Source organism: Larus michahellis, chromosome 8 (assembly GCF_964199755.1).
Source record: "Larus michahellis chromosome 8, bLarMic1.1, whole genome shotgun sequence".
In the NCBI taxonomy this organism is placed as follows: domain Eukaryota; kingdom Metazoa; phylum Chordata; class Aves; order Charadriiformes; family Laridae; genus Larus; species Larus michahellis.
The window spans coordinates 32,052,712-32,067,070 of record NC_133903.1 but is presented as its reverse complement, the minus strand read 5'-3'; the positions used below and the strand labels follow the sequence as shown (position 1 = coordinate 32,067,070).

Here is a 14,359-nt window from a genome sequence, read left to right as displayed (position 1 = left end):
TTTTTTTTTTTCAGTGTACTTCCATCTTGTTGGTAGGAGCATATGAGCCTGTGTCTTCCTGTGAACCTTACCTCTGTCCTCCGGGATTCTTGGATCAGGTACTACGTACCTAATATAGTATCTAGCAATTGCATTAATATTGCTGGCATTCAACAGGTTTGCGTATGAATGTGATGTGGATGAAGTCAACTCTAATAATTGCTTTTTGGAGATCTGCTGAAGATACAAGTGGTTTATGAAATCTATTTCTATGTTATAGCCAGCACAGTACATGAGAAAAAGGTCTCTAAAAATGCGTTAGAGACTTCTCTTAACTCTCTACTCCGTGCTTTTACCTTACTGCCACCTAAAGATAACTAACAGAAAATACATTGTACTTCAGATTAGAGAGATTTACTCTAACATGCTAGGAAGTAATGGCAGCTTTGTCAATCTCTTTCAAGAAGATTCCCCACAATTTCAGAAGATTTTCTTGAAGATCATACTTCCTAGAGGTAGAAAAAAAATCTACTGGCTCAGGTCACTGACTTTATCTCTGGTCCTCCAAGGAAGGATGTATTGACTATGAGTGCCACTCAACCCTGTTTCTAGCCAGAGTATTAATTTACATCTGTGGGCTCCTCAATACAGGCTGAAATTCACATTTTCTAAACAGCATGGAGTCAGGTCAAAATCCACCTTAATTTGCAGGTGTAAGCTATTTCTGATACAGCCCCCCCTTTTGATTCCGCCTTCCACAGATACCCGAGTTGTCCTATGTTGAACAGACAGCCCAAGCGGTTCTTCCTTCCCAGCTCCATCCTTATTCTTAAATGGCAGCTTTCAGTCTCCAGATCCCCTTTAAAGCAGGCCTTTTGTTAAAGCATCCTTTTGTCAGAGAGGAAAACCGAAGAACGAAATAGAGACGTGACCAGCTTATGATCAGTTAGGCCACCCACGGTGGAAATGGTAATTGAATTTAATGTTTTCATACTGCTGAAACACTGCCTGCACAAATAGCTGCATCCAGTCCCTAGCAGTCATATCAGGGCAGTGCAGCCCTGCACAGGCTCTAGAGCTCCCATTGAGAATGGGAACGAGCAAGGTCTGGTTTAGGATTTACCCCCTGGTCTCCATCTTTGGCAGTCTGTCACTCCCTTGGTGGCTGTACAGTTGCTAGTACACCAAGGCATGAAGCCCTGAGCAAGCAGACTTCATTTGGATGGGTAGTCTTTGATGAAGCTGTTGAAATCAGGCATTTTTACTGTACAAAATTTCTTTTTTGGAATGAAGTATGGCATTCTCTGTTGTTTAAGCTGCAAGAATACTGCATTTACACTGGTAATAAATTATTCATATGTACCTATTATGGGCTTACGTTCTAAGTCCCCTTTTCAACATCAGCTGACCTGTTATTTGTTGTCTGAGCACCAGGACAGATGCTCTTTCCCAGGCTGGCTGGTCAGTCACCCCTCACAGGCAAATACCCCGAGTGCAGTCCTCACTCCACTGTGCCGGAGCCTGAGGGCTCAACTCAACACCCCATGGGACGATTACAGGTTAAAGACTGTCGAAGGGTCTTGCTTGGATTTTGAATAGCCTCAGATATTGAAAGGATTTGGCTCCATCACTCCCATTATCTGTCACTGCCCCAAACCAATGATGACCCATTTTGTTAAAGCACCTGGTTGTGGTTGTGTTGCAGTGCTTGGAGATAGTTCATCCTCTGCCAAAATCCCATTCTGAAGTCCCACAAGCTTTGCTTGTTTGCTGTCTTTGCTTTTTATACCACAAATAAGCTATTTAATTCAACTAATAACTGAATTAGTGATTTCCAAGATGTTTATGACTCCGAGCAACCCTTCTGATTGATACTTGCATACTTCCTTAAAATATTCTCAATTTCATGCTTTTTTCAAGATCAGTAAGGTAACCATAAAATCAAGCAAGTTATCGTAGAACCATAGGGTTGGAAGGGACCTCTGGAGATCATCTAGTCCAACCCCCCTGCCAGAGCAGGGTCACCCAGAGCAGGTTGCACAGGAACATGTCCAGGCGGGTTTGGAATGTCTCCAGAGACGGAGACTCCACCACCTCTCTGGGCAGCCTGTGCCAGGGCTCTGCCACCCTCAAAGTAAAGAAGTTCCTCCTTGTGTTTAGGTGGAACTTCCTATGCTCAAGTTTGGGCCCATTACCTCTTGTCCTGTTGCTGGGCACCACTGAAGAGAGCCTGGCCCCATCCTCCTGACACCCACCCTTTAAGTATTTATAAGCGTTGATAAGGTCCCCCCTCAGCTGTCTTTTTTCCAGACTGAAGAGACCCAAATCCTTCAGCCTTTCCTCATAAGAGAGGTCTTCCAGTCCCCTAATCATCTTGGTAGCCCTTTGCTGTACCCTCTCCAGCAGTTCCCTGTCCTTCTGCAGCTGGGGAGCCCAGAACTGGACACAGCACTCCAGATGCAGCCTCACCAAGGCAGAGTAGAGGGGGAGGATGACCTCCCTCCACCTGCTGGCCACACTCTTCTTGAGGTATCCCAGGATGCCATTGGCCTTCTTGGCCACAAGGGCACATTGCTGGCTCATGGTCATCCTGTTGTCCAGCAGGGCTCTCAGGTGTCTTTACACAGAGCTGCTCCCCAGCAGGTCAGCCCCAACCTCTACTGGTGCATGGGGTTATTCCTCCCCAGGTGCAGCACCCTACACTTGCCCTTGTTGAATTTCATAAGGTTCCTCTCTGCCCGAATCTCCAGCCTTGTCCAGGTCTGACTGTATGGCAGCACTGCTTTCTGCTATGTCAGCCACCCCTCCCAGCTTTGTGTCATCATCAAACTTGCTGAGGGTGCACTCTATCCCCTCATCCAGGTCATTATATATGATTTTAGCAGAAGTGTCATAAATTTGTATTTTCTTCTGGAAGAATTCTTCTGCTTCCTCTTTCATCAGTGTTTTTGGAAGAGGATGAAATAAGTGATCATGAGCTCAAACGTTCTCAAGGTCAGATATGTTGTTTCAGGGTTCTGGGTCCAGGCCGGTTACCCTCCTGTGTGTCAGGTGTCAGGCCTGAGTGCTTCTCCGGGGCAGCAGGGGTGGGTGGGTGGGGGTAGCTGAGTAATGAAGAGAAATATCACTTCCATGCTAACTCCATCTAGAGAACTTCAGTTTTGGAGACTATTGTTTAGCAGCAGGTTATACCAATAATGCTTCATTTTTTTAAAGTGCTGTGGTTAAAATATCCCGGGGTAGATCGTGCGCTCTCTCTCTCTGTTCAGTTCCCAGTAAAGGACAAGAAAATGACTTCTGTACCTTACAGATGTGCCACAGCATTCACTTAAAATAATGAAGTCATTCTTACCGAGCTAAGATATAGCCCCGGTGTTCAGTGCTGTCCCCATCTGTATGATTTTTACAGATCCATTTTACTTACAATTTTCCTACTTGTGTCATTTCATTTCCCTCAGTACCACTTTGTGCCTCCAGGATCTCCTCCAAAACCACCTTTTTTGATCACTTCTGGGAAAGATAGGTGGCCCTGACAGCCTGAGGTTTTCTTTGGGACTCTGCTCTGGCTTTTCCAGCGAGATCCTCAGGAACCGCTGAGACTCCCTGACAATACCACGTATTGAAAGGACGGGGAAGGGTTTGTATGGGCATAATAACTTCTAAGCCTGTAGAAAGTGACAGAAGACACCACCACCCTTTACTTGGGGGTTTAGGTCTATTGTGAAGGACGTGTTACGTTTTCACATGTATAGAAACAGAGCTTTTGGCTTGAATGGGTTTTTTGTTTCATTAAAGGAAACAATAAAGTAAGAAAGGACCAAAACGAGTTTTCCATGAGACACAGCACAGTGTCTTGCGTGACTCTTGTGCGCAATATGCTGCATCAGTTCACAAAATGGTAGGCTTTGGGACAAAAAAAGATAACAGTTACATCACTATGTAAGCTTTGTGGAGGAGATGTGTGCTTACATTCCCATTTATTTCTCTGAGGGATTGGAGTCAGCCCAGATAAGAGGACCAAAGATTAGGCTTTGGCATTTGTGAATACAAACCAAAATTAGCTATGCAGAAGATGCGATGTCGCCAGGCCCTCTCAATAGCTACTCGTTATTTCCTCATTGATCTTCATTGTGAGCGAGTTTGGGGTTTTTTTTGTGTTCCCGGATTAGCAGCTCCCAGGTGTCAGCCAGGCTTGCTGTGTTCAGACCACACATCCTTTTCCTGGGTAACTGGCAAAAAGTCAATGGGGGAGAAAAAGTCTTGTCGCGGGATGATCAGGAAAGGAACGGCACCTTTAATTTCACCCACAAAGAATTACTGCTTCGAGAAGTGGGAACAGAGGGTCCTGTCCCTTGGGGGCTAAGAAGAGCGCAGTGTGGGGGTGTTACCGGTGCTGCACCAGACAGAAATGGAAATATTTCCATTTATTTCAGTAATGGGTAAATTAGACCCCAAACTATTTACTTGCCTGAGAATCTCCAAAATCCCCACCCTAGCATTTTGGCGGGTCCACCAACAACCAAAGTTGTCTGCAGCGGTGCAAAATCTGCCCACACAAAACAATTACAAAGGTTTGTAAAGCTGCTGATTCTCCTGTCCTTTCCGCTCAATTGCAGCAGTATCACATTTTTTTATTTCAGTGCTCTTATTCTACTTGAAAAATGAATAATCCGTTCTATCAAATATTGTTTGAATAAATTTAAGGACAGTTGTATTTGCTGCACAGTTAGTTAGTTTGGTACAAAGCTCAGATATTGTTGTAACAAGCTCTGCCTCTCATTTAAATGGCTCTCTGTATCAAAACAGATAAGTGTTCCTGATCTTTTGAAACCAAAATATATTTCAGATCCTCAGGAACAGGAATTCTGTTTATTGCTTTTTAGTGGAAAAATGTCTATAAACCTAGTAAAGTGTGCAAATTTTTTTCAGATGTTATTAGGAAGGGAATTTCATAACAAGAACTGAAAAATACTCCGCACAAGAATGTACTTTACGAGCAGAGTGAGTTCATCAAGAAATACATAGAGAGATTCACATGCCAGCCGTGTTTTATCTGGAAACTTCATAATTTCATGGACCTTTGATAGTAGTCTTAAGCGTATGATTAGTTTCCAAGGCATTAACACTGGCCTACAAGATGTATTTGTTATGCTGAGCTAATATGTCAATACTGTTAAGCAGCTGTAGCACTATCATTGTCCAAATAAAGTACTGGTTGGAACTGAGGACCATGGTTCCCATCCGGGCACCTGAATAAATGTGGGTGGATATTCTGAAGTGCTTTATCCATAGTACCAGGGAAATCTCCATATTTACCTTTTATCTTGCATCCTTTAAATATATATATATACATGTATATAAATGTGTCTAAGGTGTGGGTAACTTTTGGTCTTTCTAATCATAACGGTGGTGAATGAGCTTCCTTTGAAGCCACCTTGGTCCTAATCTGGCAATAAATTCCACGTAAAGCCTCGCGCTCACGTTTCAGCTCTGTCGATTTGAGTGAAAGGACAAACGTTGAACCCCAAGAGATTGCTGCCACCACGCACGCGGTGTGAGTAAGTCACCTTTTCCATCACAAACTCCTTAACTTCTGCTCAGTTTCTTTTTCTTTTCATAAGTACTAAAGCGAAAGACCAGACTATATTTTTCAGCTTGCAAGTGATGTCGGAATTTTCTTTTCTTTAGAAACTTTCGGTCAATTAAGCTATTTGGGCTTTATGGCATTAAAACAGATTTATGGTCTCGTTTCAGTCAGTGTTTGGCCAAGTTGTCCAGCAAATAAAAAGCATCTTACTGTGTAAAAGTGGAAGCCCATAGGTGGCTAACACCCACTGTTGGGGTATCACGGCTGTTTTGCTATTTTCTAGATAAAAATCCATATTTTTTAAAAACCAAAGTTTAAAAAAATTACCACTGAACATAGCTTCCTTTCCATTTTCAGTGGAAAACAGACACAAAGAAAAACCAAAGAAAAGACTTTTCAATACTTGCAGCAAAATAATTTTCTCATCAATTGTATTTTAAGGAACAAAGTAAATGGAAATACGCAAAGTTTCAGCATTAGATGAGAGCAATAGCCAGAAATACCAGAATTACCAAAATGTTCATTCTTTTTTGGATAGTCCTTAGGATGAGATCAGAGCTACATTTTTTTGTATACAGAGATAACTGGAAGACAGAAGTATTTATTCCTGCTCTTAAAAAAAACCCCACAAACAAACAAAAAACAAACCAAAACAAAAACACAAAAACCCAAACCAAACAAAAAAAACCCAAACAGAAACATCCCAAAGAAAGAAAAGTAAATTAGAATATTATTTTTATATTTATGAGTTAATTGTTCTAAAGCAACTTTCAGAATCCATTCCCTCACTGCTAAGCCTGCTGCATTACCTGAAGATAGAAAAAATAGATAAAAGAGAAAAGAACATTAAGTCTCATGAACCATATAAGAAAAAAGATGTGAAATTTAGTATCTGAACAATGCAGGCGTGGAGTGCATGAATGCGTTATAAAGTGAGCAATGACTGAAGTAAATGCCCATGTGATGTGAACGTGAGTCTACAGGGAGAACATCAGAAGGTGAGAAAAAGGAAAACAATGCCATTGCAACATAAAGGATGGTGTACAGACAAAATGTGTTAGTCTGAATACTAAATGTGTTATGTGAATACTGTACTTGAGCTGATTCCTATACTGCAGAGTGTTATGCTGTCATATGTCATCTGGGCTCCCTTTTCTGCTTATATTTACCACGCATATTAAATATTCAACTGCTTTCCACTGATGCGTGCAGTAATGCTGGCCTTGTGAGGAGCTTTCTTGTCTTTCCCAGCCTCGACACACCACATAACCTTATTGTCTTTGCGTCCTAATGGTTTTGTACCTTATGTTATGACACATATTAAATGTGTTTCTTGCGATATCCTTTTAGAAATTTTAGTTAAATCCTGTGTTTTGAATACAGACAAATAGAAAATAGCAAAGGATATTAAGGGTCTGTTCTGCTCTGAAAAACAACTGTAAAAATGGCATTGTGACACTTCCAATGACTTCCAGAGCAGAGCTGCTCATTTTACAAATCTAAAGATGTTTCTTCTTACCCCACATTTGACCTGGCACAGGAATAAAGCTGGGCTCTCTCTGGCTCCTGCCATCAGCGGTAACAATTCTGCTATGATGGGTGATCTACAACCATGCGAATGACGTGAAAACAAATAAATTCCAGCTTTTTCCTCTCTCTGCTACGCTGACTCTGCTAGGCTAATAAAAATAGTAAAAACTTACTTTAGTCGATGAAATTATATTATTTCAATAACCTATCATCAGACTGCAATAAGTTCACCTGTGCTGTAGGGTCCTTTTCTCCAAATAGTCAAGATGATGAGGGTGTTCTCAAAGTAAGGCGCTACGGAGAATAAATCAGAAGTACCAGGGAATACTCCTTATGCTTCCAGCAGCAGCCTTACAGAATGTAGGTTATATAGCCCAGACTGCTTATTTCCTCCCCGCAGTCTGCTCCCTGTCTAGATCTTAGGAGCTTCAGGAGAGCTGATAGTTGAGAGTTGGCTTCTGCTCGTTGATAGTTTTCCTAACCCATGGCTTGCTCCCTGCTTAGGAAAGGCAGCCAGCAGGAACGTGTTGTGGGCTGGCTACGCTGACCATGGCTGCTGGAGGCTGAAGGCATCAGATTTGAGCAGGGGTTCAGTCCTCTCTCCTTTGGTCCTGCTGGCTTCCGCATGATTTTAGAGCACATAAACAAGTGCTTTTAAATATCTGTGATTTCATGAGGTTATATTATTGCAAGGCAAGGACCTCAAATGCAGTGGAGTTAGCTATGCAGGACAGGGAATTTCATAAAAACGGTTTAATTTTGAAATATTATACTGAACATATGAGTCTCTCTCAACAGGCTGCAAGAGCACTGGAGAAGGCAAAAGTCACAGCAGACACAAATGTACTCACTTAATGAGACATCAGGCTGATGCTCCTCAATGGCTTGACCTGATCCTGCTGCCTGGAGACATGGGTTGTTCAGCCATACCGTATGAGGAGACCCTGGAGCTGACCTCCATGTATGGTGAGACCCTCTCTTCACTCTCTGCAGGTTATGACAGCTGGGATAAGCTTTTCAGTGCTCTGGGGCACCCACAGCTCCTCAGCTGGTGCTGCGGAGGAGCAGTAGGTGAGTGGCTTGTCTAAAAATGAGGGTGGCAGCACTTCCCAGTTTCAGTTGACTTACCCAGCTTTACTTCTTCATTTTACCACACTCCCGAGGCTGGCAGCTGAATATTATTTTCTTAGTGTTGTCAGCATTGGGCATTCAAACTTAGGGTAAGGCAAATTATTATATTGCCTTAAAATAATTATATTTAAATATGAAAAGTATTTTTTTTAAAATTCTGTGCTGTATTTTTGCCCTTCTATGGCTCTTAAAGTCTTCCCCAAGCCTGGGAGGGCGAGCAATTTATCCGCTTCCATGGAGGCTGAAATCTGTGCGTTAGAGCATAAATACCAGCCATCTAGGGCAGATCTTTTGTTCAGAATAAAGGTGTTGACAATATTGCTACCCTAGTTTCACAAATAAACACACTCTGAAGTACGGAAGTGTCCTAACCATCTGCAGTAGGAAAGCGTGTAAATTCAGGACCAGAACAAATCTGTACTGATGACCAAGAGAACAAAGTTCTTACACCAAATACTTTCCCTTACAAATGTGTACACTTCTTCTTTGGGATTTTTTGTTTCTGCCTTTGCAGTTGAGGAAGCACAACGCTAATGCTGCTCTTGCACTTCACCTCCTAGTACTTGAGAAGTTTTCTGCTGGAAAGAGGAGGTGAAGAGTTGGGGTTTTTTTCTTTTCAAATAATATCCTAAAACTCTTCTAAATTGTTTTGCAACCTCAGGACGTAAACTGATGAGAGTACTGGCTCAGAACTGGTGCAGTATGAAAACTAACCTGTATGGGTGTATTTGCCGTTATATTGCTCTATGGGTCTTGGAAATAAAATATGGTTTTGATTTCTGTGTATAATGGCAAGATAGAGGAATACTAGAGCAAGACAAACAGGTAAAGCCACAGTGAGACTGGGAGAAAATGGTGTAGTTGTTAAATTCCTGATGTCCACATCTTTTAGTCAAATGATAATTATCCATTAATAGCCTCATAAGTATGAATATGTAAATAGCTATGGAATGCATTATTCATGAATCACCAGGCATTAATTATTGTAATTAAGTATCGTTTGCTACATTCATATTAATAACCCTTGCAGTTAATGAATACATTAGCTAATTGCTGTAGAGCAGATTCAATCAAAATTCTGTGCCTCTCTGCTATGGAAGCCTGAGAGAGTTTTCTTGAAATATTGAACATATCTTACATGCTTATCAGTGTATTTTTAATGACATTAAACGTGAATCGTAACCTCCAGTGCATGATGCTTGTCCTTGCGCCCAGGAGTATGGAAAGGTACCAGCTGGACGAGGATATGAAAGCAACAACAGTGCACACCAGAGCACATAGCAGTAGCCACCTTAAGCAGAACTTTAATTCTGGGACGTGAAATCCACCGCCACTTTCAAGTTTCATGTATATTCACATGTACAATAGGAGAGGGTGTGCTTTGTGGGGAAGTGCTGTCCCAAAGGGGCAGCTGATGATAATGTTCGAGAAACAATTTCAAAGTAGAGACTGAGCTGTTCGCCAGCCGGAGCAGGGAGGCGTCTGCCTTTCGCTAGCACAGAAGAGCAGAACGCAGCCCCAGCAGGAGGTGCTCCTCAGCCTAGTGGGGCCTCAGGGCACTCTTGAAACACAAGTAAAATGAACAACCAAACTCTGCATTATTTTTACACTCTGGAAACCTATTTCAGATAATAGTAACCTAAGCAACACAGAAAGAAGACTTGCTGGAGGGACTTTTGTGGCTTTTTTTTAGGCTGTAGCTCTTAGAACCAGGGTTTGGGGTTCTTGAAGTAGAAATTGTGAAGAATTTTTCATTACAAACAAACTTTTCCTTATTATTAGGGAGAATCACTAACTCAAGGTATGAAACTGTAAGTTCAAGTACTAAAAGCTAATATATACAAGTAAAATGCCCCCTTAGTTTAACTTCTGGGTATCAGGCCAGGAAAAATATTTGCAATGAAAGAATGAAACCTGATTTCTTCAGTGCAAGTTTGAAGCAGATTTTTTTCTATTTTTAGTTTCTCCAACATACTGTAGTCACATGCACTGAGTAAATTGAGTATTGGATTGAGTTTCTTAACAATTAAATATTCTGGGAGTTAGAGAATTCAAATAAGCACACCACAAGGATATTTTCCAATTGACAAACACATGGGCTCTTTGTAGTTAAAATTGTGGTAGGACACTGCTGGCAGAGTCCAAATCGTGTTGGAGCACCAACAGAGGAAGGTCAGTCAGAGCCTGTTTTTTAAGGGTCAGAAGTAGGAGATATGCATGGTCAACAAAGCAACTGTCATTCTCTGTGTATACTTCCCCAGTAAAATACCTCTCATGTTTGCCAAACTCAGTAAAGAACACCCTTTCATTCGTCCCATAGGTGATGCAAAACCCTTTGCTCTTCCTTCTAGTACCGCCATCACCACTGTCTTTGTCCTCTTTTCAGAAATCTTAATTCTGCCTCAAGCACGAGCACTGTTACTTCCCATTGCCCATATTTCTGAATGAGTCACTGGCATCTGAAAAACAATTTGAATCTTAGTATCAAAATATAGAGGGATCCACTACAGATAGTATCAGTATTCAGCATCACAAGCCGTACCTCCAAAAATCATGACCTTGCTTGTTTGTTTTCTTTCTTTTTTTTTTTTTAAACTAATACTGAGATTCTCACAAAAGTGCAAACTCAGCTGGGAGCTTGTGTTCTAACTGAAAATCAAATATGAAAAGATTTGCAATAAAATTGCGACAGTGGAGATGTATTAAATTCTTGCTGTTATATCTTAAACATGAATAATGGCCTTTTCAACCCCTCTAATCCTAAAAAGTCTTAGCAATTGGATGTATTTACAAAAAACTTACTGCTTAGTGTCCTTATTCATCCAGCTTTTTTTCCATGTTTGCTTCTATAGCCATTTGCCTTTAAATTGCCTACAACTGCATTTATTTAAAAAAAGAAAAAAATCAAGAAAGTTATTTTAATCAATCTGGCGTGCTTTTTTTTTCTTTTCTTTTTTTTTTTTTTTTTAACCTTTTAAACCAGAAATATGAAGCCTGTTCTCCACTGGTGTTTTGCAAGACCTGTGTGTGGGATGGGTCCAGCTCATGGAGTATGATAACTCCACGGAAAGGGATGACCCATCAAAATGCTAATGGAGACCTCGTAACGCTCAACGGTTTTGTAAGTTTTGACAGTACATAAGGAGGGACCAAATAACGGAGTGACTTTAAGCCACGCGGATAAAAATCCCTTCCTCTGAATTGTTGGTCTGGGGCTGGTTTGTTTAGTTGTGCTCTGTAAGGTACCAAGAGCTACCCAGCAGAGGTAGTCACCCTTGGCAGGTAGCACAATATTGAGCTGAAGTGGTTCCAGGGGCTGAACCGCTCTCTTGGGAAGCACCTGCCTGACCCTGCACTGCCGGCGCTCCTGGAGAAGACATCGGGAAGACACAACCTCAGGTTTTGTATGGTGTAAAGCGCAGATGTTCAGAAAACACGGCACACTTAAAGCAAATGAATAGAGTCATTAGCAGAAAATGAGGAGCAGACATAAAAAGACAAAGGCAGAAGGTTTATTTTTTTGTATAAAGGTAGGAAAGTTATGTACATGTGCACAATGTAGTTGAGAATACAGAAGTACAAAGAGGAAAGGAGCAGCATTTCTGAAATCGGGGGATGTTTCGTGATGACAAGGCATTAGAGGAAGGAAAGAATTCAATTACAGGTGTGTACTCAGAAAAAGATAGAGTGAACTGGTGCTCTGCTAATATATTCTAGATGAATAACTTTCATATTGCTGTAAATCCATATAAAACCTGTATTTAATATTGTATGTATACTCATATCAAGTTTCTAGTATTGAAGAAAAAGTGTTTTGGAATCTCTATACAGATATATACTTTGATTTTCATATTATGCATATAGCTATAGTATTTCAGACACGCTTATTACAGGTACTGCTTTCTAGCTTTCTTCAACATTAGTATCAGGATGAAATTTTTGCTTATTATAGTATATCCTTATTCTATAAAGTACTTAACACTTTGATTTACTTATGTGGGAGCTGAACTAAACCCCAGTGAGAAAAACCCCAAAATGATTGCGATTCTTTAAATTATGATTTTTTAAAAAAACATTTTGAACAGCTTTGGTTCGTAGCAACGGCTTTTTCTGTTACAACTTCCAAAATTCTTATTTCTTTGCTTTTAGTTAGAATTCTGAAATGATATGATAATTTCCATTTCAAATTATTTATGATGGTGTTTAAATTTTTAATTTCAGTAATACTGAACAAAGTAACATTTTTAGCCAGGATGAAATGAAAATTACAGTTTGGTTTAAAATTTCCAAAATAATACATTCTTTATTACTTCAAATTTCTCCATATAAATGGAAATTGCCATTTTAACTCAAAAGAAGGTGAATGTTTTCATTTGGTTTTGGTTTACTTTGATATTTTAAACCAAAATGCAAACATTTCACATTGAAATATTGATTTAACAAAAAAAACATTTTTTTCTCTGAAATTGTAAGTTTGATCACATTACTGTATTCGGATTAAAACCCCAAATTTTCCAAAACTGTATTTTCATATTAAAAAAAATGCAAAACACATTTTTGTTTTGTTGTCTTTGCCTTGTGTTATGTAATTCACAATATGATATGGGATTCCCAGTAAGATATATAACTAAACCCTACATCTGATAGAATACAGTTTTGTTTCTGGCACTGCTACTACATTAATTTCATCCCCAGTGCTGGAACATGCATTCCTACCTTATGTTTATTGTTTGCTTACAAAAAGGAAAGGAACTTTCAGCTGAGTTATTTTATTTTTATTTTTTTTAATAAGAGATTAAGAAGAAAATTACCCAAATCACTTTTCCGGTATGATAAAGACAGCAAAGAAATTATCCTTGTGTAATACAACGATTATAAGCAAATATATTTTGCTTAGGTTTTCATACTAAGGCAGGTGTTTGAGACAGGAATATATGACATATCACAGGAGTGAATCATGGTATTTTCCATAAGTGTGCAAAAAATGTCTGGTTTTTTTTTTCCCCCCCTTAAAATAGGAGTAGCCTTTTTAATATCAGTAGCGTTGCTGCAATTATGTACTGAATGGTATTCAGAAAAATAACAGACTTACTTTGGAACATTTATGAAAGGTGGGAAATAAAGAATAGAGGCTTGATTCCCAGGCAGCGGCTTCTGCTATGTTCTGCTGTGGCAAAACAGGAACCTTAACATCCCACTTATACACTTTTTAAGGTGTCTTAATGTAACTGTTGAATTAAAGGTGGGATTTGCTATCCATGAACGCTCAGAGTCCAATCCACAGCAAGGTAGGGTAGGACTGTGGAAACAGGGTCAGGTTTGAAGTTGGGGAAACTGTAATATGAGCGGGCCCAAGGACTGCTGCAGAAGATCAGCTGTTCTCCCTGGAGTCATAAGACTTCATTGTATGACGTTAGTTAATCTTCCCTGTAACTCTGCTACAAACCATATCACTTGATAATAAAACACCACTTTACACATGCTTACTCTTTTGGATCATCACTCAAGGACACTATTTAAATGACTAAGAGGAGCACAGAATCTATACAAACATAATATGAACATGGCTGCCCAAAGAAATGGTTGCACAGTTCATAAATGGTTTTTGCCTTAAAGAATTGTTCAGAGAAAGAAAACCACACTTTTCACTATTGTTTTGTATTTAACAATGTACTTCAGTTGTGTCTATGCTCTCAAAGGCAACCCCACAGATATTTTGCTATTACAGTTTTTGCTAAATCTGATATTCGTAATTTTCAGGCCCCTTATTTTAATTCCTTAAAGAATCATGGACAACCTATGAACTGAAGCACTTTGCTTCCTGAGAAACAAAAAAAAAAATCACTGTATTTTTGTCTGATGACATTCATATCTATTGATGGATAATATAAGTTTACTCAAAGTGGTAGAAGTCTTTGAACAGACAACAAGATTTTAAAGTCTGATGTACTTACTGGGTCTTTCTTGAAAAAGGAATCATGATGAACATTAAGATAACTGTATTTTATCTCAGTATAAGTTATTGGAGGTGTGCAGGCTACCAGAGTGGAGGTTTAGGATTAGAGATATCAGCACAAGATTGCTGCTAATTCAAATGCACGCGAGTGTCCTCAGTGCGTAGCCAATTGCTAA

The 14,359-nt window shown here is 40.0% G+C and overlaps 1 protein-coding gene across 3 annotated transcripts in view; it reads right to left on the bottom strand.

Moving 5' to 3' along the window:
• The window catches only part of CRB1 (crumbs cell polarity complex component 1), a 132,444-nt gene that overhangs the window by 31,599 nt on the left and 86,486 nt on the right, over window positions 1-14,359 (bottom strand). The gene's annotated exons all lie outside the window — the stretch shown is intronic.